The following is a 27291-nucleotide window of genomic DNA, read 5'->3' on the forward strand; positions in this document are numbered from 1 at the left end:
TATATCACAGAGCAGGAGGCATCAACAGCTAACTCGCAGAAGATAAGTGCAGCTCCATGTCCATATTCCCATGGAGGCAGTGCCTACTATAACCAGATTAGCATTAAGGCACAGCCAATGGAACTGAAATGATAGATGATTGCACCCTCATGTCAAACCCTCCTTCTCACACTCCACTTCCCCCTTTTCCCACAATATCTTCTTATTTCTAATCTATAAATGAGTTAGCATGCACCTCCTTATTTCCCCCCGCCCCCCCCCCCCCTTGCTACTCATGTGCCTTTCACCTTTCAGATATCCAAACAGTGCTGCAAGAACAACAGTTGGAGGAGCAAAAAGACAGATTATGAAGAAACTCAGTTTCACACTTGCAGCTACTGGTTACTTGAAGTGGAACCTGCATGTGGCACGACACTGGACACAAGTGGCTCTCAGGGGAGAGGGAGAGAAGGTAACGTGTGGCAGCTTCCTCGAAAGTGAGCTTGCACAAGGATTCTGTTCTAGAAGATTCAGATGAGCAGGTTACAAAAGGTGGCTGATGGGCACATACAACAAAATCTTTGGTGCAAAAGCAGGTCCCCCATAAAGCCTAAGTTGAATGTCAAGGAGTTGGAACACCAGCAGCTGTTTTGCACAGGGTTTGTGAAGAGCTTGAAGCCCATCCTTTCCAGCACAGAATTAGCGATCAAAAGCATTAACACACTCACAAAGCCAGTCGCTATGCAGAGTCTGAAGAATGATGTCGTAAAAGCTATCCAACATCCGAGTGCTGCAGTGGATGTTCAAGTTCAATTCCAGCCACTGTCTATAAGGAGTTTGTACGTTCTCCCTGTGTCTGTGTGGGTTTCCTTTGGGTGCTCCAGTTTTCTCCCACATTCCAAAGATGTATGGGTTAGGAAGTTGTGGACATGCTATGTTGGCACCAGAAGCGTGGTGACACTTGTGGGCTGCCCCCAGAACATTCTTTGCAAAAGATGTATTTCACTGTGTGTTTCGATGTTCATGTGACTAATAAAAATATCTTATCTTAGTCTTTATCGTGCAACATTGACTTTCTGTCATTAAACTTAGATGGTTCCATGCACATTCAGCACACTCCTATGCAGATCCAGACTGCTCTTTGGTGTCCTTATGGTTGTTTCTTACAGTCTTAGGCCATGTCTTCAGCATGTAGCCTGTTGTCATCCTTTGGTTTACCAAGCTGACTCAGTTGCAGATGTCAAAGTGGACTGTCAGAGAATGAACGCATCAGAGCAACAACCTGTAAAATATCCGCACAGACTCCACACACACACCTGAGCATTCGCAACATTTTCTATTTGTTTTATAGTAAAAACATCTGTATTATTTTGCTTTCAGAACCTTTGTGATTCGCTGCCATGATCACATACCAGCGATATATCTTTGAATTTTGATGGATCCTATGGTCAGATAGTTGGGAAATCAGAGGGCAAGGTGATAAGATGATAAGAGGCATTGATCGAGTGGAGAGTTAGAGACTTTTTCCCAGTGCGACAATGGCTGACATGAGGGAACATCATTTTAAGGTGATTGGAGGAAGGTATAAGGGGGATGTCATGGGTAAGTTCTTTTACACAGAGAGTGGTGGGTGCGTGGAACACACTGCCTGCAGAGGTTGTGGGGGGCAGATACATTAGCGACATTTAAGGGACTCTTAGACACATGAATGATAGAAAAATAGGGGGCTATGTGGGAGGGAAGGGTTAGATAGATCTTAGAGCAGGATAAAATGTCGGCAAAACATTGTGGGCCGAAGGGCCTGTACTGTGCTATAGTGTTCTATGCTCTAAGGTGCTTAATCAGGACTTGGTGGTGAGGTAGGGCAGTCAGTGCAGTGTTTGGGAGCTATAACAATAAAAAGAATGAGCCTTACTTGACAGGGATCCCAATTGATCACAGCATTTGGAGGATCTAGCTCTTCAGAGAGAATTCAACAACGGTCACTTCCAAGCTTGCCCACAATGTTTCAAAAAGCAATGCTGCATCACCATAGAGTCATCTTGTGTGCCAAGACAGAAATCACATCAACGGTGTACTGTAAGCGTGACTCATGCTAGGAAGTAACTGGTTGATTTTCCGGAGTCATGCAAAACAATTCAGAAATGGTTCTTGTTGTGTTGCACCCTGACAAAACAAGAATTAAATTGCATAAAGCTGGAAAAAAGAGTTATGCTGTTGAATCCAATGGACCTACCTGAGACAAAGTTCACTGTAAGTTAGCAAGGTTGATTTCTAGGATTAACCCAAGGAAGACATTGTGGAGACTTGGCCTCTAATCCACAGAATAAGTGGTTATCTCGTTGACAGTGCAGATGTTGATGATGGAACAATATTTCTTCTGACTAAAGAATCCAGAAGTTGAGATTAATGTAATGGAATGAAGGAACTGCAATTTCAGACAGCAATGAGAAAAAAAGTTCTATAATCAAAGGGTTGTAAATCGTTATTTTTTTCCAGTTTCAAAGACTGCATGTGCTATAAGGAAACCTCACCAATAAACTCAACAACATCATTATGAGGAAATAAAATTGCATAACCCAAAATTATGCACTGCGGCAGTCTTTTGGTGGCGCTACATGGAGTAGGTCGTATCTTGGCTTTGCTCCACTTACCTTTTAACTCCTTATGCACCACCCTTTACTAAGACTTTTATAATACTTTTACAAGATTGATTTTGACTTCTAAGTGTCAGAATGAATACCAGAGCTAAGGCTGGAGCTGATAGCAAGGGTAACAGAGACCCTCAACTCACTTTGGAAGCTACCTCTAAACTGGATAAAAAGCTTGATCAGAGATTTGTCACTTTGGAAACACTGTTAAAAGATATGGAAGACGGACAGACCACACTCATACAGGAGAGTGCTAAACAACAGCAATTAAGTGCTGAACTGGATCAAGCTGGTAAAGAGAGAAATTGCAGGCTGGACTTACTGGAAAAAGATTTAATGGTGACCAAAGACTGGAACAGCAAAGACAGAGGATTATTGATTTAGAAAGCCGCAGTCAGAGAAATAATGTGAGGATTATCGGCCTCTCTGAGAATGCTGAATCTGGTAATCCCACTGAATTCCTTTCTAAACTTCTGAAGGATGTGTTTGGCCCTGAAGTTTTGTCGACAAGCCTCATAATTGATCATGCTCACCGAGCGTTAAGACCAAAACCTCCCACAGAGCAAAAACCACGGCCAGTAATATTGATATTTCACTATGTGAGTACCAAAGAGCATTTGATTCGAATTGCTCATCGTCGAGGAATGATCCAATACAAAGATTGGAAGTTTCGTCTGGTTGAAGATTACACTCCAGAAGTTATGAAAGAGAGACTGCTTTACAAACCGATTATGTCGTGGCTTTATCAAGGAGATTATCAACTTGTATTACTGTTCCCAGCCCGTTTGAGAATTTCACTTGCTGACAAATCACGTCGGTGGTTTAATTCCGTCAAAGAAGCCGAAGACTTCCTCCAAGGTTAACTTTTTGTCTCCAGATGGTTAAGAAATGTGCTTTTCTTTGACTTTATACTTAATTGGTCTACTAAGCAATGATTAACTTACAGGTTTAAATGCCTTTTACGCCCAGAGATATTTTCCTGCCCTTTGTTAATTTTTTCGTGCTTGGTTCTGGAACATGGATACTTACCATGTTTTAATTTAATTTTTTAAAATTATTTTACTTTAACATTTTTAATGTTCTGTTTGGGTAATAATTAAGAATTTAACTGAGTGACTGATTGCTTTTTTCTCTTTGGAATTAAAATAAGACTGCATTTTTTGCAAGTCTGTTTACAATTTGAAAAATTGTTTTGGCTATTTTTTTTCATGTTTAGACTATTGATGGTGCTTTGCATTCTTTTCAACTTGGAGATCTGCCACCAAAAGGTTGGGGTTAAACAATAGTGGGTAGCATTCTGGCTGCCTACTGGCCAGTTTTCGGGCTTTGGTGGGTGGGTGGGGGGGAGCGGCTGCTTTTAGGTTAGTTGTTTTTTTTTCTGGACTGATAAACTACAAATATGTCTGAACTGTTGTCACATCCGGCTCCTCCTTGAACCTTTTTTCCTCTTCCTGTTAATGAATCTCCTTAGCAACAAGGTTAACCATTTACATACCATTTTTTTTAATTTACTAAAATGGATAAGATGATTACTTTCGTTACATGGAATACAAACGGCTTGAATAATCCAATTAAGCATAAGAAGATCTTTAAAGTTTTTCATAGACTGAATGCTCAGGTTATTTTTGCGCAGGAGACTCATATTAGGAAAGAGGATAATCAGCGCTTTTTTAGATTTTGAAGGGGTCAACAGTTTCATTCTAACTCACAAACAAAGGTGAAAGGAGTCTCTATTTTTATAGACTCCTCAATTTCATTTGTTCATCATGAGACAATTTCAGACCCGAATGGTAGATTTTTACTAATTACTGGCTTACTTCATAACAAAAAAGTTGTTATGGTTAATTTATATGCACCTAATGTGGATTATCCTGAGTTTTTTTAAACATTTATTTGCATCTTTTCTTCATTTAAACGAATATATGTTGATTATGGGTGGAGATTTTAATTGTTGTCTAAACCCCTTGGTCGAATCTTGCACTCCCTAACAAATCTGCTGTTTTTATTAACTCCTTTTTAGTTGATTCCGGAATCTTAGAAGTTTGGAGATTTCTACACCCACATGATAAAGAGTTTTCATTCTTTTCTCATGTCTATCACAATTACTCTAGGATTGAGTACTTTTTTCTTGACGCACGATTAGTTCCACTTGTTACTGCCTGTAAGTACGATGCAATTGCCATTTCTGATCATGCGCCATTGAAACTATCAATTAAATTAGTGGACGTACCCTCTGGTGCTAGACAATGGCAACTCAATTCTTCTTTATTGCAAGATTTAGACTTTGTCCATTTTATTAAAGAACAGATTGCCTTTTTCTTCTTAACTAATTTTACTGAGGAAATTTCCAGTGGGATATTATGGGATACCTTTAAAGCTTATATCCACGGTCAAATTATTTCATACTCTGGTGGACTGAAAAAACGAACTAATAATGAATTATGTACATTGGCTGATAAGATTAAAGAAATCGATAATAAATACTCTGATGCTCCTAGTTTGGAACTCTATAAAAAGAGAACAGAACTTCAATTACAACACAGTTTATTATTAACATCTCCAATTGAAAATCAATTACTCAAAACCAAAAGTCAGTTTTATATACATGGTGATAAATCAGGTAAATTGTTGGCCAACCAACTGAAAGCTGTTTCAACTAAACGTCAGATTATTAAAGTTTGTAAACGAGATGGTAATTACACGGTAGACCATGATCAAATTAACAAATCTTTTGAAGAATTTTATACTTCTTTATATCAATCAGAATCTCCCGAGGATTCTACATCAATGTATGAATTTTTTAAGGAATTTGAAGACTCTGAAATTATCACTTAATGAACGTTTAATATTAGATGCACCCATTTCGGAGGAAGAAATAAAGAAAGTAATTTCTTCAATGAATTCAGGTAAAACACCCAGGCCTGATGGGTATACAGTTGAATTTTTAAAATCCTTTTCTGACCTTCTCTCTCCCTGGTTAGGTAAAATTTGTAAAGACGCACTATCAGTGGGTAAATTACCACAATCCTTTTATGAAACAACTATTTCTTTAATTCTTAAAAGGGGATAAAGATCCCACTGAATGTGCATCTTATAGACCTATTTCTTTATTGAATGTGGATTCTAAAATTTTTTCCAAAATGTTGGCTTCTAGGCTGGAAAAGGTACAACCACAAATTATTTCTGATGACCAGACAGGATTAAGAATCATTATTTGCATTTTAATATTAGGAGGTTAATGAATATTATATATACCCCTTCATCTGTAATCCCAGAATGTGTTATTTCACTAGATGCTGAGAAGGCGTTTGATAGAGTCGATATTTAGTTAACATGCTTGAGAAATTTAATTTTAGTTCAAATTTCATATCCGCGATCAAATTGATTTACCACATACCAATGGCTTCAATACTTACTAACAATCAGACATCCCCCTTGTTCAGGCTTTTTCGAGGCACTAGACAGGGTTGCCGTCTAAGTCTTTTATTATTTAATATTGCTTTGGAACCTTTGGCAATTGCCATTCGGGATTCTTCTAACATATTTGGTATCACTCGTGGAAAGGGGACTCATAAGATATCTCTTTGTGCAGATGACCTGTTACTTTATATCTCTAACCCGGAGAAATCTATTCCTGCAGCACTATCACTACTTGCTCAGTTTAGTGTTTTCTCTGGTTATAGATTAAATTTTAATAAGAGTGAATTTTTCCCATTAAACATGCAAATCCCAATTTATAGGCAATTACCATTTAGATTAGTGACTGATTATGTATCTGGGTGTTAAAATTACAAAGAAACACAAGGACTTATTTAAAGTGAACTTTTTACCTTTAATTAATTACGTTAAACAATTATTTACTAAATGGTCCCCCTTCTCTTTATCATTGATTGGCCGAATTAATGCAGTTAAGATGACTATTTTACCAAAATTTTTGTATCTATTTCAGGCGATTCCAACTTTAATTTCGAAATCTTTTTTCGACACTATTGATTCCAAAATCCTTTCATTTACATGGCAGAATAAAAACCCAAGGTTAAGTAAGAAATATTTACAAAAATTAAAAAAGGATGGTGGTATGGGTTTGCCTAATTTTAGATTTTACAATTGGGCAATTAATATTAGACACTTAATTTTCTGGGCACAAGATTTAGATGCAATTCATTGTCCCTGTTGGGTACACCTTGAGTGTGAATCAGTGCAAGGATTTTCACTAGTTTCTATTTTAGGAGCTTCATTCCCTTTTGCACTTACTAAATAAATGACTAATTCAATAGTTAAACATACAATACGGATATGGTTTCAATTTTGTAAATTTTTTGGATTGAATAAATTTAATTTATTAAGTCCTATTCAATCTAATTTTTTTCTTTCAACCATCTAGAATTGGCTCAGCTTTTTCCTTATGGAGAATGAAGGGAATAACACGTTTTCGAGATTTATTCATTGATAACTGTTTTTTTTAATCTTTTGAACAGTTGTCTAATAAATACAATTTGCCTAGATCACATTTTTTTGATATTTACAGATTAGAAATTTTTTAAAAGTTACTTTACCTTCTTATCCAACACCATATAAAATTGAAATTACAGAAAAATTTTTAGGTTTTAATCCTTATCAGAAGGGCCTGATAGCAATAATTTATGATCGGATTATGAAAATACGTTCAGAGGAACTTGATAAAATTAAGAATGAATGGGAAAGAGAACTCCAGATACTTTTACCTACAGAGACATGGAAGAAAATTCTTCAATTAGTTAATACATCTTCAATGTGTGCTAGACACTCATTGATACAGTTTAAGGTGGTTCACAGGACCCATATGTCCAAGGACAAGTTAGCCCATTTTTAACCATCATATAAATCCTATATGTGACAGATGTAATTCGAAGGTGGCTTCCCTGACACACGTTTTGGTCCTGTCCCCTTTTGGAAAAATATTGGAAAGACATTTTTAACATTATTTCAACTGTATTGAATATTGATTTACAACCTCATCCTATTACTGCAATTTTTGGGTTACCAATGATGGAATCTCACTATTTACCTGCTTCTGCTCGTCGTATGATCACCTTTGTCACATTAATGGCCAAGCGATCCATTTTGCTGAAATGGAAGGATCCAATACCTCCCACCACTTTTCAGTGGTTTTCTCAAACTATAGCATGTTTAAACTTAGAAAAAATTATGAGTGGTACTGTCGATCCTTCGCTTAAACTTGAGGAAGTTTGGAGTCCATTTATTCAATACTTCCATATGATATACGCTGACCTTTTTCAGATCCCTTTCAATAACCCTTGCATACAGAGGAGCAGAGTTGATGACATAATAATTTTTTTTTAATTGAAGGTATATCAGTCCAGTTCTTTTTTCTTGTAGTTTTTGTTTTTTTTTTGGTTTATCATCAATTTTTTTTGATTTGGGGGTTCTTTTCTCATATAATTAAATTTCTTTTCAATCCTTCCTTTTGTATTTGTTCACTTAATAAGAGAGCGGGAGATCTAGATTTTTTTTTACTCCTTGTGATTATATATATTAACTGTTATGATTGTTATCCTGATCTCTTTCCACCATATGTATAATTACTAATGTTATATATATTATTTTGTACTAATTTGAAATTAATAAAAAGATTGAAAAAGAACAAAATTATGCACTGCACACGGTAGAAAAAAGTTGATGCATTCAGATATCAGTAAACATTTACAATGCAAGTCATAATTATTGCCAAATAATCTGATTTTGCAACTCCGGAGTTTCATTCCTTGATGAAGGAGAAGATTTAATTTTTTCTGCATCTTTTTTTCTCCCTCTTTAATACCACCTTTCATTTCCTTTATTTTCCATAATTTATCATTGAACGAAATATCCTAATTTCTATTTTCTGATTAGTCTCTATATGTCCCAGTGAAAATTCTTCAGTCTGATTGAACTGTTACACTGCTGCCTGTCCTTGTTCACAGGCTCCATTGAACCCCTATAATGGAAACTGTGCTTTACAAAATATAAACGAAAGTCACATGCTGCTCAGAAATCAGAAAGCATATGTGGATAACCAGATATCAGGATACAGAACAGCAAATATCGTTCCCTCACACAGAATGAAAAATCTACACAGTTAAAGTTTAGATACAAGAGGCTGCAGATGCTGGAAACCTAGAACACAAAGGAGCTGGCGGAAATCAGTGGGTCAGGTAAAATCCATGGAGGGAAATGCAGAGCTGGTGTTTTGGGTCAGAACCCTTCATTAGCACTGGAAAGAAAGAGGGGGATAGCAAGTACGAAAAGGTTTGGGGGGGAGGGGTGGAGCAAGAGCTGGTAGGTGATAGGTGGATCCAGGTGAGGGGAGTGATAGGCAGTTGGAGGGAGGAGAGTGTGAATGCTGCAAGAAGCTGGGAAATGATAGGTGGAAGTCTGATAGGAGAGGACAGTGGAGCATGGAATCAGGGGAAGGAGGTGGGAGGGGAACCAGTGGGAGGAATGTGTGGGTGATGAGCTGATGGAGAGAGTGGGGGAGGGAAAAGAGATGTGATAGGGGCCAGTGGGATCAGGAGGAAAGTTGGCGGGGGTGGCGGTGGAAGGGACAAAGGGGAGAGGTTACCCGAAGTTAGAGAATTCGATGTTCATGCCATCAGGTTGGAGACGACTGAGGCGGAAGAAAAGGTGTTGTTCTTCTAACCTTTGTTGAGCCTCAATTCGACTGTCGAGGAAGCTATGGATAGACAAATCGGTGTGGGAATGGGAAGCGGAATTAAAATGGCTGGCCACTGGGAGATCCTGGCTGGTACGGCAGATGGAGTGAAGGTGCTCAACGAAGAGTCACCCAATCTGCGACGGGTCTCACTGATGTAGAGGAGGCTGCACCAGGAGTGCCAGATGCAATAAATAACACTGATGGACTCACATATGAAGGACTGCCTCACCTGGAAGGACTGATTAGGGCCCTGGAATGTGATGAGGGAGGTGGTGTAGGGGCAGGAGTAACACTTAGCACAGTTGCAGGGATAAGCACCTGGAGGGGAAATTGGTGGGGAGGGACGAGTGAGTCATGGAGGGAGCTATCCCTACGGAAAGCAAAGGGGGAGGGGAGGGGAAGATGTGTCTGGTGGTGGAATCCCGTTGGAGATGGTGGAAGTTGCAGAGAGTGATACATCGGATGCATAGGTTGATGGGGTGGTAGGTGAGGATCAGGGGAACTCTATCCCTGTTATGCCTGGGGAACATAGGGGGAATAGAAGAGATACTGCAAACTAATTACTCCCCTATAACTTATGATTGAAACTGATTATCACTTCATTTTAAATTCCATAGTATAATAGGTCTGAAGGACATATCATGTGATTTAATTTGAATAGGCTGTCATCATCATTGTAAAGTAAAGAACACCTTTCAAGAGCTGGAAAATTCATCTCTCATACTCCATTGTTAAAATTATTAACAGACTAGAGTAAATTTGAAGGGTTTCACATTGCTCGGGGTTTTGATTATTTTAAAAGATTACCCAAATATTGATTCTGTGATGGTGGAATTTCCAAATGCTCACTATATTACTTCCTTTTGACACATTTCAACACATTGTTATGCATTTATCATTTATGCATCCTTGATAGGCAAAATCTATTTTTAATCTGATAATGTAATTTTTAATTTGATAATATAATAACCTAGTTCCTAAGATTGATAGGGACTCGGTGATAAAAAGAAAACTATCAAAAGGGGACATTTTAAACAAAAAATAACAACAGCAGTTAGAAATAAATATAAAACATATTTTGCAAGGGGTTAGATGAAAGAGTGAACACATGGATCCTCCATTCCCAGTTGGGAATTATATTCAAAGGGAGAATTGCCATTACCTTGGTTTTGCCATCTTCGATTTGCAATCTATTCAAGCACGATTCCCTGCTGTGAACACAGAATCAGTCCATTAACAATTAAGAATACACTCAGTAGAAGAATATGCTTAAATGCTTGCTTTACGTGTGAAGCTTGTTGTTGCACTTGCAATGTGATAAAGCAAACAAGATCCAATCTACAATTCTAATTAGTGACAACACTATATCACAATCATCAGGCTTGTTACTGCCCAGCTTTAACATCTGGGGATTTACATAACAAATCATTTTGGTGATACCAAAACAGTCAAAAATTTGTGCACAAAATGTTAGGAATTTTGATTTTAATTTAGATCAAAATGTGTCTCAAGTTGAACATTAAGTAGATACAAAAATATAAAAATATACATGTGATATTCCCAGGCCCAAATGAAACCCCATTCAACAAAGCAAGTCTGAAATAAAGCTCCCAGTTTTAAGTGCAGGGAAATGACCAGTTGATTCATTGAAATCAAACCTACTGAACCTTCTTGGGAGACAAACTGTCACCTATCAGTGCCCTTGGTGATGCCTGTCAATCATCTGGACCAGACTACTGCAGCACAAACTTACAGGGTGTGGTCTGCAACTGGGCTTTTAAGTGTAGACTTGCACAAGAGAATCCTATGGGGCCATCTGCAAAACTCTCCACTCAAAGTCAGGAATCTTTCATCACCCATACTGCAGTTACTGATGAAGTACCTTGCAGGAGTAAAAGGACGTGGAAGAGACATCAAAGGAATACAATTATTCAGTGTGGGTGTGCATTTGTGCAGGTACCTTCAAGAGCTATTTTGTATCATATATTACACTTAAATACATTATTTAGTGTTATTTCAATAAAGAATGCTTTGTTTGAACTCTACCTCAGTCTGATCTTTATATTGGCATCAAGAATGGAATGTTTCTGCTTGCAAGCAGGACAGTGTTCAGCATGAGGAAACTGGAAAAGAGTTTTCTGACTAGACTATGTTCAAGACAGTAGTGATGATGGAAAGCAAGGATATGTTGGATACATTGGGAAGTTCAAAAAGTATGAGCAGGTGAAGCTATTCACCATGTAAAATAAGAGGAAAAGTTCTTTAACCTAACAACATTTTCTAGGCTCCAGGGAGGAAATGGAGCAAGGCTTGAGAAGAAGCAACAAAGGTGTACAGAGAGCAGCCCCACACTGCCTGAAAACAGTATCCAAAGGGAGGGACTCGAGGAGATCAGTAAAGTAGAAGGAACCTGCTGATTCTATGGATTTGCAGTGGTCACTGTCTGGGTTGCAGATAGTATAGGCTGGGCACAAGTTTGCTTTACTTGTTGTTCATCTGCAAAATAGATATCATGTCAAAATGGCAGTTAAACACTGGGACAAAGGGTATTAAATGAAGCATTCGAAAAGGTATCCTTGAGTTTGAGAAACAGACATGCAAAGCAATGAACTGGTCACAGAATTAGATGAAGGCAAGGTGTTTCAGAGGAAAAGATGGTCGGAGTACAGGGCCAATAAAAGACAATTTGTAGTGATCCATTGGAAAAGTGCCTGTAGTAGACACTTCAGACACGTCAAGTTATGAAATCTGTGAATCAGGAGACCAAGAGAATCTGTTAATTAATTATCTCTTAATATAAATAGTTACCTATTCTATAATTTCACATACAAATCATTTCATTGCTTGTATGGATTTATTTCTGTTGACAATTAATGTGTACAATAAAAGGTTTCCTGTTCTAATTTGACCTCAATGTGATTGTCAATGTTTATAAGAACACAACAGAAAGCCAATGATACTTGAATAAATGCCAGGTTGTTAAGTATATGTTTATACTTTGAGTGACACTGATGTTCTCCAGCTTGTTTCACTTCTATGCACCCTCATTGTGTTGAAATGAATACTCACCTCACCTGCTCTATCTGAATCTTTCTTGGGATTTTAAAACTATGGAACCCTTCAACTCCCTCTTCCTACAATCTGCCAGCTTTTAAAGCCCAAGGTAAAACAAACTCTTGTTAATTCAAATTCACTTCATTGAAATACTGACTAATTAAATTTGTTAGCATTAATAAGTCTCTTGTGTTGTATATTTCAATTACTTAATTTAAATTATGGATTTTTTTTAAACCTGCAAAAACTTTGCTGTACTTTCTGATTAACTCATCTTCTCTGATAATACTTTTGCTATTCAAACAACGTATTCTATATGATGGGTCTTGGCTTTGCACCAAGGCTTGTCAATAACGAGAAAAACTATTAATTCACTTTAGTAAAATAGGCAGTATTTGGAATATTATCACCTTGAAGTGATTAATTGTTTAGTTTATACTTAAATTTCCAGGAGTGGGTTCATTATGATCTGCATTTCTTTAAGCATTTCAAAAAGTTGTTTCCAAATCATAGGCATTATTCGTAGGACAATGTTAAGTTCCAAATACCAGCTTTTGAGACTAAAATCAACGTGAGCTAAAGAAGCAACCATGAAGAAGGGTAACCAAAACCTTGGGTCTGAAAGACAGTGGGGTGAAAGGAAAAGGAGCAATGAGCTGCAACTGTATAGCCAAGGCAAGACCCCATCTGGAGTTTTGTGGTGCTTTATCTTGAGGAAGGATGCTCTGCCATGGAGCCATAGCCATGCAATCAAGATGCACGAGAATGATTGACACAAGAAATTCTGCAGATGCTGGAATCTGGAGCAATATACAAAAAGTGCAGGAGGAACTCAGCAGGTCAGGCAACATCCATGGAGGGAAATAAACAGTCAACGTTTTGGGCCGAGACCCTTCATCAGGACTGGAAAGGAAGAGGGCAGAAGCCAGAATAAGAAGTTGGGGGGAGGGGATAGGTGAGTTCAGGGGATAGGTGAGTTCAGGTGATAGGCGAGTCCAGGTGAGAAGGAGAAGGTAGTGGGTGGAGGACGGGGAGAAGATGTAAGAAGCTGAGAGGTGATAGGTAGAAGAGGCCAAGGGCTGGAGGAGGAGGAATCTGGTAGGACAGGGCAGTGGACCATGGAATAAAGAATGGGGGAGGGGATGAGAAGAGATGGGCAGGTCATCAAGGTGGCGAAGGGAGCCATAAGAATAAGGGAAGACAAAGGAGTGGGGGTGAAAGAAAAGGAAGGGGTGGAGTTACTGGAAGTTAGAGAAATCGACGTTAAGGCCATCAGGTTGGAGACTCTCAAGGCGGAATACGAGCTGTTGTTCCTCCAAAGTGGCAGTAGAGGAGGCCATAGATAGACATGTCAGTATGGGAATGGGATGTGGAATTGAGGTGGGTGGCCACCGGGAGGTGCTGGCTGTTGCAGTGGACGGAGCGAAGGTGCTTGATGAAGTGGTCACCCAATCTGCGTCGGGTCTCACCGACGTACAGGAGGCCGCACCAGGAGCACCAGATGCAATAAATGACTAGAATAATTCCTGAGATGGACGTACAGACAAATAAGGTAGGATTGGGTCAGTTAGGCCTATATCCACTGTAATATAGAATAACTGGAGGGTACTTCACAGAAATCCCGGCCTGTAAGAATTTTCTGGACCAACTAGATACAAGGAAGATGTCCCTGATGACTAGGAGATCCAGAACGAGGGATCACAGCCTCAGTATGTGAGGAATGCCTTTTAGAACCAAGATCAGGAGAAATTCCTTCACCTAGAAAGCAATTCTGTACCATAGAAGGCAGTGGAGGCCAAACCATTAAATATATTCAAGGAAGTGGATGTATTTCTTAATGGTAAAGGGATTAATGGATTTGGGGAGAACGGAACAAGCTACTAAAGTGAATGATCATGATCATGTTGAATGTTGGAGCAGTTTTGAAGTGTTGAAAGTGTTATTCTTGTTTCTTTTTTTTTGTTTCTATGGAATACATATGCATAAAAATGTGCAGATATTGTACAGTTGCAGGGTTAGAGAAAATTACAAAGAAGGGCTTGTTTATGAGGGAAAGATAGGTCAACAGCTTTAAACATAGGCGTGAAATCATGGGAACAGGTAATGGGTTTCACAGGCAAATTTAACTTGGAGATCAAGAGAGATAGGCCAAGGAAATGAGCGAAAGGCACAGATTCAGGAGGAGGCGGAGAGGAACAGTGGGTGTGGTTAATCAGTAGATTTGGGAAGGTGGCTCACAGAATAGGAAGCTAAATCGATTATTTCAATCATAACGATTAAGGTGTTCATGTAGTATGCTGTTGAAATCAGGGAGGAGGTGATGGGATAAGGAAATGTAAAGAGACAGTTGATGACAGAGAAAATAGGAGTTATAATTGCATGGTATGTTGACCTTTAAATAGTGACTCATTCTGGCTGAGTAGAACAAGGTTTCTTGTAATTCAGCCAGATCTGTAGATGGATGGTTGAAACTATTATCCATCATTTAATTCTTATATCTGCACCCCTTAATCTGAAGGGAATGAAGACCAGGGCCCCACTGAGGTGTTTGGGGATTAGCGCTGATAAATCAGAGTGGGAATGTCTTCCATTGATGAAACGGACATTAAAAGTGGGGCTAAAAAAGGGGTTAACTAGATTGGCAATCAATTCAAATATCAATCCGATATTTGGAACAAATCAGCAGCTTAGTCTGATATTGATTTTCTCTGTTCATTCACAATTTATTACATACAATTTCAGAACTTTCTATAGTGACAGATCAACTCATTACTTATGAGATACAATTCCAGATGATAACTACCATGCGAATTTTTCCTCTTGTCTATTTGGCAATGTTATATTTTGGATGTTCTAGTATTCCAAATATACACATCTGCCATCAACCTCAATTATATCGACTCAATTTGCAGAGAGCTTCAGTTTCATTTAGTTGCAGTATTCTTGCCTTCACAAGAAAAGCTGTCTGACCTGCATGGGGAATAATCTTCTACACCTTTGAATGATTAAATTGACTACCAGCACAAATTTAAAGTCTCAACTCAACTAAGTATTTCAAGGGTTTACTTAACAGACATGGAAATCCATTCTATTTCATTAACTACGCAAGCATATATTTCTTTACATTTCATGAGCAAAATTCATAATTACTTTTTTTTCTCCAACTTCCCACTTCATATGAAGGTGCTAACTCCTGTTTTCATGTTGGCTCGATGATATCCTTAACCAGGGTACCAAGGCATCCTGGAATTATGTCCTTAACCACAGAAACGTCTGCCTGCTCCCCTAATTGTAGAATCCCCTGTTACTATTGCTCCATTTATCTTCCTCATTTCTCTGATTGAGCCATTCATGGTTTTGCGGCTCTGGGTGCACTTCTCAGAAGAAACCATCAATACTCAAAACTGAGTACTAGTTAGAGAGTAAGATGTCCTTGGGGGTATTCTGAACTACCTGCTTGATCTTTTTTGTTTATCCAGCAGTCATTCTCTTGAACTGAGAGGTGATCATCTCCTGAAAGGTGCTATCATGAAAAACACAGCCAAAATTCTGCTCCCCATGCTACTTTTATTTAATCGGCCTCTGTTGCCCACACTCCATTCTGCTTATTTCTATGTCCTTACCATGAGAACATGAGGAAATTTCTTAAAGAACAGACCTTAGAATGGATAATGATGAAATATGCAGCTTGGCAACTACCTGGAAGCTAACATTAGAGAACTTAAAAGTTGCTTCTGGCAAGTAATGATAACATGTCTTCCATAGCTGTACAGACCACCGAATGGACCGTACAGCATCCTCGGGCAAAGTTAGAGGCAGAGGGGTCTGCTTTTTAATCAGTAACTTGTGGTGCTCGGACTTGTCCTGGCGAGCTCCTGCTCACCCAGCCTGGAATATCTCACGGTGAAGTGTCGACCATACCACCTGCCATGGGGATTCACTTCAGCTATCCTGATGACAGTCTACATCCCACCCCAGACGGACATGAAGCCTGCACTCAATGAACTATACTGTGGTCAACAGCCTTGAAACAGGATACCGAGACCCTCTTCATTATTACAGGTGACTTCAACCAGGCCAACCTCAAGATCGTGTTACCAAAGTACTACCAGCACTTCTCCTGTCCCACCAGGGGCCCTAACACCCATGACGATTGCCATACAACCATCAAAGATGCCTTCCGAGCCACCCCTCACCCTCACTTTGGTAAATCAGACCACCAGACTGTGCTCCTTCTCCCTGCATACAAACAGAAACTGAAATGGGAGGATCCAGTACAGAAAGTTGTGCAGTGCTGGTCTGCGGAAATAGATGAGCTTCTATGTGACTGCTCTGAGTCAGTGGATTGGTCCATGTTCAAAGATTCAGCTGCCAGCCTTGATGAGTATGTCACCACCATCATGGACTTTATCAGCAAGTGTGTTGAGGACTGTGTACCAAAGAGGACAACATGGGTGTTCCCAAACCGGAAACCATGGATGAACCGGGAGATCCACTTCCGACTGAAGTCGAGGACTGCTGCATTCCAATCAGGTGACCACGGTCTTTACAAGAAATTGAGATACGACCTCTGTAAAGCTATCAGAGATGCCAAGAGACAATACCAGTACAAAATAGAGGCCCAGATCAGCTGTCAGTTGTGGCAGAGCTTACATGCTATAATGGGGCTACAAAACGAAGTCAGGCAGCAATGTCAACAACAGCGCATCCCTTCCTGATGAGCTTAATGCATTCTATGCACATTTTGAACAGGAGGGGATTGGTTTGTCACCACCCACCCTGACAGCCTCCAATGCAACTGAACCCATGGTCACCGTCGAGGACACAAGATCAGTCTTCCGGAGTGTGAGCTTGAGGAAAGCATCTGGCCCAGATGGTGTCCCTGGCCGTGACTTCAGATATTGTGCTGATCAGCTGGCGGGGGTATTGGCAGACACATTTAGCCTATCCCTGCTTCAATCTGAGGTTCCCACCTGCTTTAAGAAGACCACTATCATTCCAGTACCTAAGAAGAACAAGGTAACATGTGTTTATGACTACCGACCAGTGGTCTGACCATCATGATGTGCTTTGAGAGGCTGGTCATGGCACGCATTAACTCCAGCTCCCCGGAAAACCTCAACACACTGAAATTCGCATACCACCAGAACAGGTCTACAGTGGACACCATGTCCCTGGCCCTACACTCATCTCTGGAGCATCTAGACTGTAAAGACACCTACATTAGACTATTGTTTGTTGACTACAGCTCCGCCTTTAATACTATAATTCCAAGCAAACTCATCACCAAACTCCGAGACCTGAGACTCAACACCTCCCTCTGCAACTGGATCCTTGTCTTTCTGACCAACAGGCTACAATCAGTGAGGTTGTACGATTATTCTTAACACTAGTGCTCCACAAGGCTGCGTCCTTAGCCCTCTACTCTACTCCCTATATACTCATGACTGCGTGGCCAGATTCTGCTCTAACTCCATCTACAAGTTTGTAGATGATACCACCGTAGTGGCCTGTATTTCAAATAACGATGAGTTGGAGTATAGGAAGGAGATAGGGAGTTTAGTGACATGGTGTCATGACAACAATCTTTCCCTCAATGTCAGCAAAACAAAAGAGCTGGTTATTGACTTCAGGAAAGGAGGCAGTGTACATGCACCTGTCTACATTAATGGTGGTGAGGTCGAGAGCTTCAAGTTCCGAGAAGTGAACATCACCAATAGCCTGTCCCGGTCTAACCACGTACACACCACAGCCAAGAAAGCTCACCTGTGCTTCTACTTACTCAGGAGGCTAAAGAAATTTGGCATGTCCCCTTTGACACTTACCAACTTTTATCGATACACCATAGAAAGCATCCTATCTGGATGCATCAGGGCTTGGCATGGCAACTGCTCTGCCTGGGACCGCAAGAAACTGCAGAGAGTTGTGGACACAGCCCAGCACATAATGGAAACCAGCCTCCCCTCCATGGACTCTGTCTATACCTCTCACTGCCTTAGTGAAGCAGCCAGCATAATCAAAGACCCCACCCACCCAGGTCATTCTCTCTTCTCCCCCTCAGGCAGAAGATACAGGAGCCTGAGGGCACATACCACCAGGACAGCTTCTATCCCGCTGTTATAAGAGTATTGAATAGTTCCCTTATACAATGAGATGGACTCTTGACCTCAATCTACCCTGTTATGACCTTGCACCTTATTGTCTACCTGCACTGCACTTCCTCTGTTGCTGTGACACTATACTCTGTATTCTGTTATTGTTTTTACCCTGTACTATATCAATGCACTGTGAAATGAATTGATCTATACGAATGGTATGCAAGACAAGTTGTTCCACTGTACCTCTGTGCGAGTGACAATAATAAACCAACACCAAATAGCTGATAGGAGTGAGCTTCTGCCTTCAGAGAGGGACTCTTCCTCTGCAAAGTATTCACACTAATAACCAGTTAAAACCTAATGAATCTACAGCTAAAGTTAAAAAAAATCAAAGCAATTGCAATAATGAGATCCACACTTATTGTCATAGTCTGCTTACCTTTCCTCTCTGCTCATAACTCCATGTACAACATCGACTTCTACAATTACTTCCCTGAAGTTACTGAAGAACTGGTAGACATTCAGATGGCATATCTGAAAATCCAACAAATTATTTAAATTCCCTCTGTATAAACTCAATTCTAATTATAGCTGTTATGTATGTAGGAAATGTGGTAAACATGAAATAATGAACCTCTTGTTTCTTTCATTTTTTTTAATATAAGAGGGATTAATTTTAAACAAATTCAACCATTTCAGATATAAATACTTCAACACCATCATGCATATATCTAATAAAGATAGACTTATCCAGGGTGTAATTATACTCTGCTTTCAGAAAATAATCCAATCCACTGAATTTCAAATCACTACCCATATTTGTGCAATTTGTCTTTAACCATCTGTACGCCACTCTAGCCTCAGAATTACAAAGGGAATGATTATTGTTACAGCTTTGTTTGGTCAGTAATGTGCTTTCAGCCACATTCATTGCTGATGATATCTATCCAAATTATAGGCTAGTTTAGGAGAAGTAAATTTGCTGCTCAGCCTCATCTATATGGAAGATAAATTTATTTAAATAATTTATCTTGTTTCTGTTCCTGTTGTCTGAGGATTTCCTCAAGTCATCTACACCAGGACAATATATGCATAGCTGTTTTTGAATATACAAATAGACTTCTGAGCTTTGATAAAGTTAAAGACAGTTAAATTTGCTTTGTATGATATAAAAACAAGATTTTCAAGTACAGAATATACTATTGTCCTTGCTTTGGAAATAGAGAATAAAGCAAGATTCAGCCAAATCCACCACTGATCGTCAAGTCTAAAGAAACATATAAAATCTAAAATTATGCAAGATGCATGTGGCACAAAAATAAGTGATAGGACAATAGCATTCAAAAGATAACTGCACAACATCAACTAGTCAAACAAGGCAAGAGAAAGGAGTACAGAAGGAACTGTTTTGCAAGTTGGGACAAATGTCAAAGAATTTCATCGCACTGGAAGTCATTCGGCTTGTGATCATTTTCTAGCCTCTTTGAAAGAGCTTTCTGTTACGGACTCAGTGAAAGTCCCTTTAAGATAGAGAGTGTGTGTGTATGTGTGTGTGGGGCGTGCTTACGTCAATAGAAGATAAAGGACGTAATGACGTTGTTGAAGAAGAAGAAGAAGAGAGAGAGAGAAGGGAGAGAGACACCAGCCTGCTTGTTTTTCTCTATCGATGGATGAGAAACAATAACTGTGTTTGCCACTGAAATCCATGTATGGAAGTTGGAAGTAATCCGGTGGAGTTCACTTTGTTGCTGACCTGTAGAAGGAAACAGGTATTTGTATGTGGACGACCACGGTTCGGATGCTTTTCGGGGTGAGGAAGTCACTACCGAGTAAACACTGAAGTGTCGTTTGGGTTCCATCGTGGAACATTTGGATTTCGTATGTACTCTCTCTATGTTTTTCTACATCTACATCTTATCTTCAGACAACGGTGGTTGTTGAAGAAGCCCTTGCTCATGTTTCACCTTATGGCTTGCGGAACTGAACTTTAAGAACCATTCAGGAACTGGGAGTTTTGGACTTTGTCACACACACACACGAAGAGTTTAGTTTTGGGGTTAACGTTCGAGGTTTAACATTCTTGAATTCTAACATACTAACATTTTTACTTTTATTTTACGTATTATCAATAGTAGTGATTAATAAAATAGTTTTTAACACTGAATCATGCTCAGTGTGTTTCTTTTGTTGCTGGTTCATGACAAAATTGGGGGCTCGTCCGGGATAGATCCCAAGGTTAACGAGTGTCGTCTGGGATTGTACCCCAGATTGACGAGATTTGTTCGGGATTCAATCCAAAGATTTTTGAGGGAGGTCTGATAAATTCTTTTTAATTGGCTTGTGTGTGTGGAAACCAGCAGCAATGGATATTAAGGCATTTTTGGAGTCACCAACCCAAAAAGGATTGGAGGTGGCGAAAAAGGATGATTTGATAAAGATTGCTACAAGGCTAACCTTACAGTTAACTTGGCTAAAAGTGAATTTGGCCATGCCACTGTGACGTATCTTGGTTATGTTGTAGGTCAAGGCAAGCAAGCTCCTGTTCAGGCAAAAGTTCAAGCAATATCTGAGTTCCCTATTCCCACAGGTACGAGGACTGTTAGAAGATTTTTGGGAATGGTTGGATATTATCGAAAATTTTGTAAAAATTTTGCTGATATTGCTCTTCCCCTAACTAATCTTCAGAAGAAGGGAGTAAAGTTTGTTTGGACAGATTCTTGTCAAGAAGCATTTGAGAAGCTGAAAGCCATTTTATGCTACCATCCTGTACTCAGAACACCTGACTTTGAAAAGCCATTTTCATTAGCAGTAGATGCCAGTGATGAAGCTGCAGGAGCTGTGTTGTTGCAGAAGGGTGACCTTGATGATATTGACCATCCTGTAGCTTACTTTTCAAAGAAATTTAGTGAGCATCAAAAGAATTATTCCACCATAGAGAAAGAATTACTGTCGCTTGTTTTAGCCTTGCAACATTTCAGTGTATATGTTTGCACCGCTCAGAAACCATTGACTGTGTATACAGATCATAACCCATTGGTGTTTCTGAGCCGAGTCAAAAACAAGAACAGAAGGCTGTTAAACTGGAGTTTAATTTTGCAAGAGTTTGATCTCATGATAACTCACATTAAAGGCAAAGATAATGTGATTGCTGATTGTCTTTCCCGATGTTAAATGGGAAACATGTATCTGTACTAATCTGATAGTCTGTAGTTGTGTAGCATGATAATTATTAACATTACTAACTGTATGCGCGGTTAAAATTTTCTTGGAAAAATTTTTTTTTTAGGTGGGAGGTGTTACGGACTCAGTGAAAGTCCCTTTAAGATAGAGAGTGTGTGTGTATGTGTGTGTGGGGCGTGCTTACGTCAATAGAAGATAAAGGACGTAATGACGTTGTTGAAGAAGAAGAAGAAGAGAGAGAGAGAAGGGAGAGAGACACCAGCCTGCTTGTTTTTCTCTATCGATGGATGAGAAACAATAACTGTGTTTGCCACTGAAATCCATGTATGGAAGTTGGAAGTAATCCGGTGGAGTTCACTTTGTTGCTGACCTGTAGAAGGAAACAAGTATTTGTATGTGGACGACCACGGTTCGGATGCTTTTCGGGGTGAGGAAGTCACTACCGAGTAAACACTGAAGTGTCGTTTGGGTTCCATCGTGGAACATTTGGATTTCGTATGTACTCTCTCTATGTTTTTCTACATCTACATCTTATCTTCAGACAACGGTGGTTGTTGAAGAAGCCCTTGCTCATGTTTCACCTTATGGCTTGCGGAACTGAACTTTAAGAACCATTCAGGAACTGGGAGTTTTGGACTTTGTCACACACACACACGAAGAGTTTAGTTTTAGGGTTAACGTTCGAGGTTTAACATTCTTGAATTCTAACATACTAACATTTTTACTTTTATTTTACGTATTATCAATAGTAGTGATTAATAAAATAGTTTTTAACACTGAATCATGCTCAGTGTGTTTCTTTTGTTGCTGGTTCATGACATTTCCAATTAAGTTCACACTCAAGACTTAAATTCTAGTTATGTACTTTCCAAAGGAAGCATTTTGTCCAAATCTTTTTATTGGTTGGTTTATTTTTACTGTCATATGTACTGAGATACAGTGAAAAACTTTTGTTTCATGTGCCATCCAGACAGATCATGCAATGCATAATTACATCGAGGTAGTAAAAAGAAAATAGAATGCAGAATATAGTGCTGCAGTTACAGAGAAAGTGCAGGGCAGGTTGACAAATTAACTGAAAGAGCCACGGCGAGGTAGATCGGAAGATCGGGAGTTCAACTCTTAGCGCACAAGAAGTCTGTTCAAGAGTTTGATAAAGGTGGAATAGAAGTTGACCTTGAGTCTGGTGGTTCGTATTCTCAGGCTTTTGTATCTTCTGCCTGATGGGAGAAGAGAGAATGTTTGGGGTGGGAGGGGTCCTTGATTATGCTAGCTGCTTTTCTGAGGCAGCAGGAGGCGTAGAAAAAGTCAGTGGAGGGAAGTTGGTTTGTGTGATGGACTTGGCTGCATTCACAACTCTATGCAATTTCTTGCAGTCTTGGGCAGACCAATTGCCATACCAAGCTATGATGTATCTGGATAGGATGCTTTCTATGGGTGCACCTATAAAAGTTGGTAAGAGTCATCAGGGGTATGCCGAATTTCCTTAGCCTTCTGAGAAAGTAGAGGCATTGGTATGTTTTTTTGGCCCTAGTGTCCACATGGCTGGATCAGGACAAATTGTTAGTGATATTTACACCGAGGAACTTGAAGCTCTCAGCCATCTCCACCTCAGCACCATTGATACAGATAGGGGCATGTACTTCACCCTGCTTCCTGAAGTTAATGTCCAGCTCCTTTGTTTTGCTGATATTGAGGGAAAGGATGTTGTCTTGACACCATGCCACTCGACTCTCCATCTCCTTCCTGTACTCCATCTTGACATTTTTTGAGATCCGACCCATTATGGTGGTATCATCCGCAAACTTATAAATGGAGTTAAAGTGGAATTTGCCCACACAGTCAATGAGTGTATGTTGTGCCTCCAACCCATCCTCTTACTCCCATTACAGCACCCACCACCAATATTTTAAGTCTATTCCACCTGTTTGGTTCTTGAATGGTATTCCCTCCTGACAAAGCATTCCTCTTGCAGCCACTGTCGTTTTTCACACTGTTTCTACACCTCCATTCCTGCAATTTAGCTCTTTCAGGTTATTCCTATTCACAGCTATTCTCCAAATTTTAGGGAAGAGTTTGTTTTAATTTCTCTTTTTTCTTCCCTTATCTTTTGCACCACATTTCAGCAGCCAGCTCCAAGAGTCAATGATTTTCAATTCCATGCAAACACAGAATTTGAGAAATTGTGGTAAGTATAATAATATCAACTGTAACTTAGATATAAATGCTTATGTATTTTAGGCAGAAGAGGGATGACAAGTCAAATTTATTATGCTTATGCATTTTCAATTAATTATTTTCATTTGCATAATCAATTCATAGAAAGATGGGCAAATAATGATGATATCCCATTGATTACAACAATATGCCAGGCCTGTTGCACCTCTGGTGACAGTTCACCAAACTGGGTATTTGAGTTTAGGGCTGCCTATAGTGGGACAAATACTATCTTCAGGTATTTTACTGAGCCAGCTCCTCCGGCTCCAGCCATGTAGGGTTTAAAAAAAGAGTGCATCATTTTTTAAGCCACATCAACATGATTGAGTATGTCAGGTAGCCAAAAGCAAAAGCAGAGGACCATTGGAGACATGTTGCATATAATACCAAGAAAATGTTTTATTTCTCAAAAGATCTTCACTCAGTAGTATGAAATAACTGTTGCACTTGAATGTAATCTTTCAAGGATGAAGTTTTCTGTCATTGCCACATTATGCTCAATAGCAGTCGATGATGGCATACAATTTTATGAGTGCTTGACTTCTTTAGAGCCAGCACATTTGAAAAGATAAAGATCAGAACAAGTTACGCGGTGACTATAGCTGCAGTCTTCACATGCAGCTTTACCCACCTCCCCAATGCTGGCATCAAGCACTAGCAACTTTACCCTCCTCACACCCATAAAATACTTTCGGACCTTACAAATATCTACAATACTGCTGAATGAATTTATCATCGTCAGCCTTAACTTAAAAGAGTTCATGTATTCAACCTACTGGATTTCTTCCCATGATTTTGAGTATTTCTTTCTGCTTAAGAGTACATGGTACAAAGGGAAACTTCTGGAGAAGAATTACTGAAGAAGATTCTTAGAGACAGGATTTATGGGTATTTAGAGAAGCATAGGCTGATTAGGGACAGTCAGCATGGCTTTGTGAGGGGCAGGTCGTGCCTCACAAGCCTGGCTGAATTCTTTGAGGATGTGACAAAGTACATTGATGAAGGTAGAGCAGTGGATGTGGTGGACATGGATTTTAGTAAGGCATTTGGTAAGGTTCCTCATGGAAGGCTTATTCAGAAAGTCAGGAGGCATGGGATCCAAGGAAATTTGGCTGTGTGGATTCAGAATTGGTTCGCCCATAGAAGACAGAGGGTGGTGTTAAATGGAGCGCATTCTGCCTGGAGGTCAGTGATCAGTGGTGTTCCACAGGCATCTGTTCTGGGACCCCTGCTCTTTGTGATTTTTATAAATGACTTGGAGGAGGATCTGGAAGGGTGGGTTAGTAAGTTTGCTGATGATACAAAGGTTGGTGGTGTTGTGGATAGTGTCAAAGGTTGTTGTAGATTACAACAGGATATTGATAGAATGCAGAGCTGGGCTGAGAAGTGGCAGATGGAGTTCAACCTGGATAAGTGTGAAGTGATACACTCGGGAGATTGAATCCATAGGCAGAATACAAGGTTAATGGCAGGACTCTTAGCAGTGTGGAGGAATAGGGGGATCTTGGGGTCCACGTCCATAGATCCCTCAAGGTTGCCATGCAGGTCGATGGGGTTGTTAAGAAAGCATATGGACCGTTGACCTTCATTAGTTGGGGTATTGCATTCAAGAGCCATGAGGGGACATTGCAGCTCTATAGAACTCTGGTCAGACCACACTTGGAGTATTGTGTTCAGTTCTGGTCACCTCAAAATAGAAAGGATGTGGAAGCTTTAGAGAGGGCACAGAGGAGATTTACCAGGATGTTGCCTGGATTGGAGAGTATGTCTTATGAGGATAGCTTGAGTGAGCTAGGGCTTTTCTCTTTGGAGAGGAGGAGGATGAGATACGACTTGATCAAGGTGTACAAAATGATGAGGCATAGATCGAGTGGACAGTCAGAGACATTTTCCCAGGGCGAAAATGGCTAACGTGAGGGGACATAATTTTAACGTGATTGGAGGAAGGTATAAGGGGGATATCAGGGGTAATTTTTTTTTTGACACAGAGTGGTGGGTGCGTGGAACGCACTGCCGGCAGAGGTGGTGGGGGCAGATAGGGACATTTAAGGGACGCTTAGATGGACACATGAATGATAGAAAAATAAGGGGCTATGTGGGAGGGAAGGGTTAGATAGGTCTTAGAGGAGGATAAAATGTCGGCACAACATTGTGGGCCAAAGGGCCTGTACTGTGCTGCAGTGTTCTATGTTCTTCAGTAAGCAATTTCCCAGAGTTGATGTGGTCTGTCCTTGCTTGCAATGTAGGTTATTAATAAATATCCATCACGTTAACAAACTCTTTACATCACTGACTCCGGCCCTGCTCCTTGTAAAGGCTCCATTCCATTTTCCTGTATCTGTTCTGATGAGACTTTCCACAGCAGTGCTTCAGAGATTTTTTCCTTTCTCCTTAATTTTGGTTCACCCTTGACCATAGCTAATAGGGCTCTCAATTGCATCTCCTCTCTTTCCTGCAATTTTGCTCTTACACTCTCATTCCAGCTGTGGCAAGGATAGAGTTCCCTTTATCCTCACCATCCACTCCAAGAGCCTCCACATTCAATGGATCATAAGCTAATTTACATCACCTTCAAGAATCCACTACAAGACATCTTCCTCTCCCCTTTCAGCATTCCAAAGACTCTCTGGTTTCCTCTTCCATCCCCCCCAATGACCCTTTCTCATTAACTTTCCCATGCAAGTTCAGGAGATGCAATGTTTGCCTATTTATTTTGTTCATTCCTACCATCTAGGGACCTGAACAATTGTTCTACGTGAAGCAGTAATTCACTTGCACTTCTTCCAATTCAGTGGACTGCATTCTACACTATGTAGTCCCCTCCAAATTGGAGAAACCTGATGCAGATGAGGTGAGAGCAATATTCCAGCTGAGGTCTCACCAGGGCTCCTATATTCAAATTCTCTTGCTATGAAGGCCATCACAACATTTGCCTTCTTAACTGATTGCTGCAGCTGCATGCTTGATTTCAGTGACTGGTTTACAAGGGCACCCATGCCCCTTCAACACTTCTCTAATAACATTTAATGCCACCTTTCTTTTTATCCTACTGAAGAGGATAACTTCACATTTATCCATGTTATAATGCCTAATCTGTCCAAGTCATCACAGAACCTCTTTGCATCCTCCCCACAATTCATAATCCCAACCAGTTAGTGTCTTCAGCAAACTTCAAAATATTACATATGGTTCCCTCATCCAAATCATAGATGTACATTATGAATACTGAGACCCCACCACTGATATCTGGGGTACCCCACTAGTTACTGCCTGCCATCCTGAAAAAGGCCCATCATTCTTATTTCAGGTTTCCAGCAACTTGCAGGTCCATGACTCTTTCTTTCTCTTTGCTGCCCTATCTTCATTTTTTTCACTCTTCCAGACAAACCAGCTATGATTAGCTTGCACTCAATTCCTT

General features: G+C 39.9%; 1 long non-coding RNA gene across 2 annotated transcripts in view; it reads right to left on the minus strand.

Annotated features, from left to right (window-relative positions):
* Window positions 1-286: 286 nt before the first annotated feature.
* LOC127574972 (uncharacterized) overlaps window positions 287-27291 on the minus strand; it is a 42568-nt gene continuing 15563 nt past the window's right edge. Inside the window, exons 4-7 of one of the 2 annotated variants that reach the window (XR_007956986.1) lie at window positions 18916-19010; window positions 10487-10535; window positions 2216-2363; window positions 287-1229 (exon numbers count right to left, since the gene is read on the minus strand). This is a non-coding gene — a long non-coding RNA (uncharacterized LOC127574972). The remainder of the gene's footprint in view (window positions 1230-2215; window positions 2364-10486; window positions 10536-18915; window positions 19011-27291) is intronic. The other variant, XR_007956983.1, reaches the window with a different exon arrangement.

The sequence above is a fragment of the Pristis pectinata genome, chromosome 1, assembly GCF_009764475.1.
Source record: "Pristis pectinata isolate sPriPec2 chromosome 1, sPriPec2.1.pri, whole genome shotgun sequence".
Classification (NCBI taxonomy): domain Eukaryota; kingdom Metazoa; phylum Chordata; class Chondrichthyes; order Rhinopristiformes; family Pristidae; genus Pristis; species Pristis pectinata.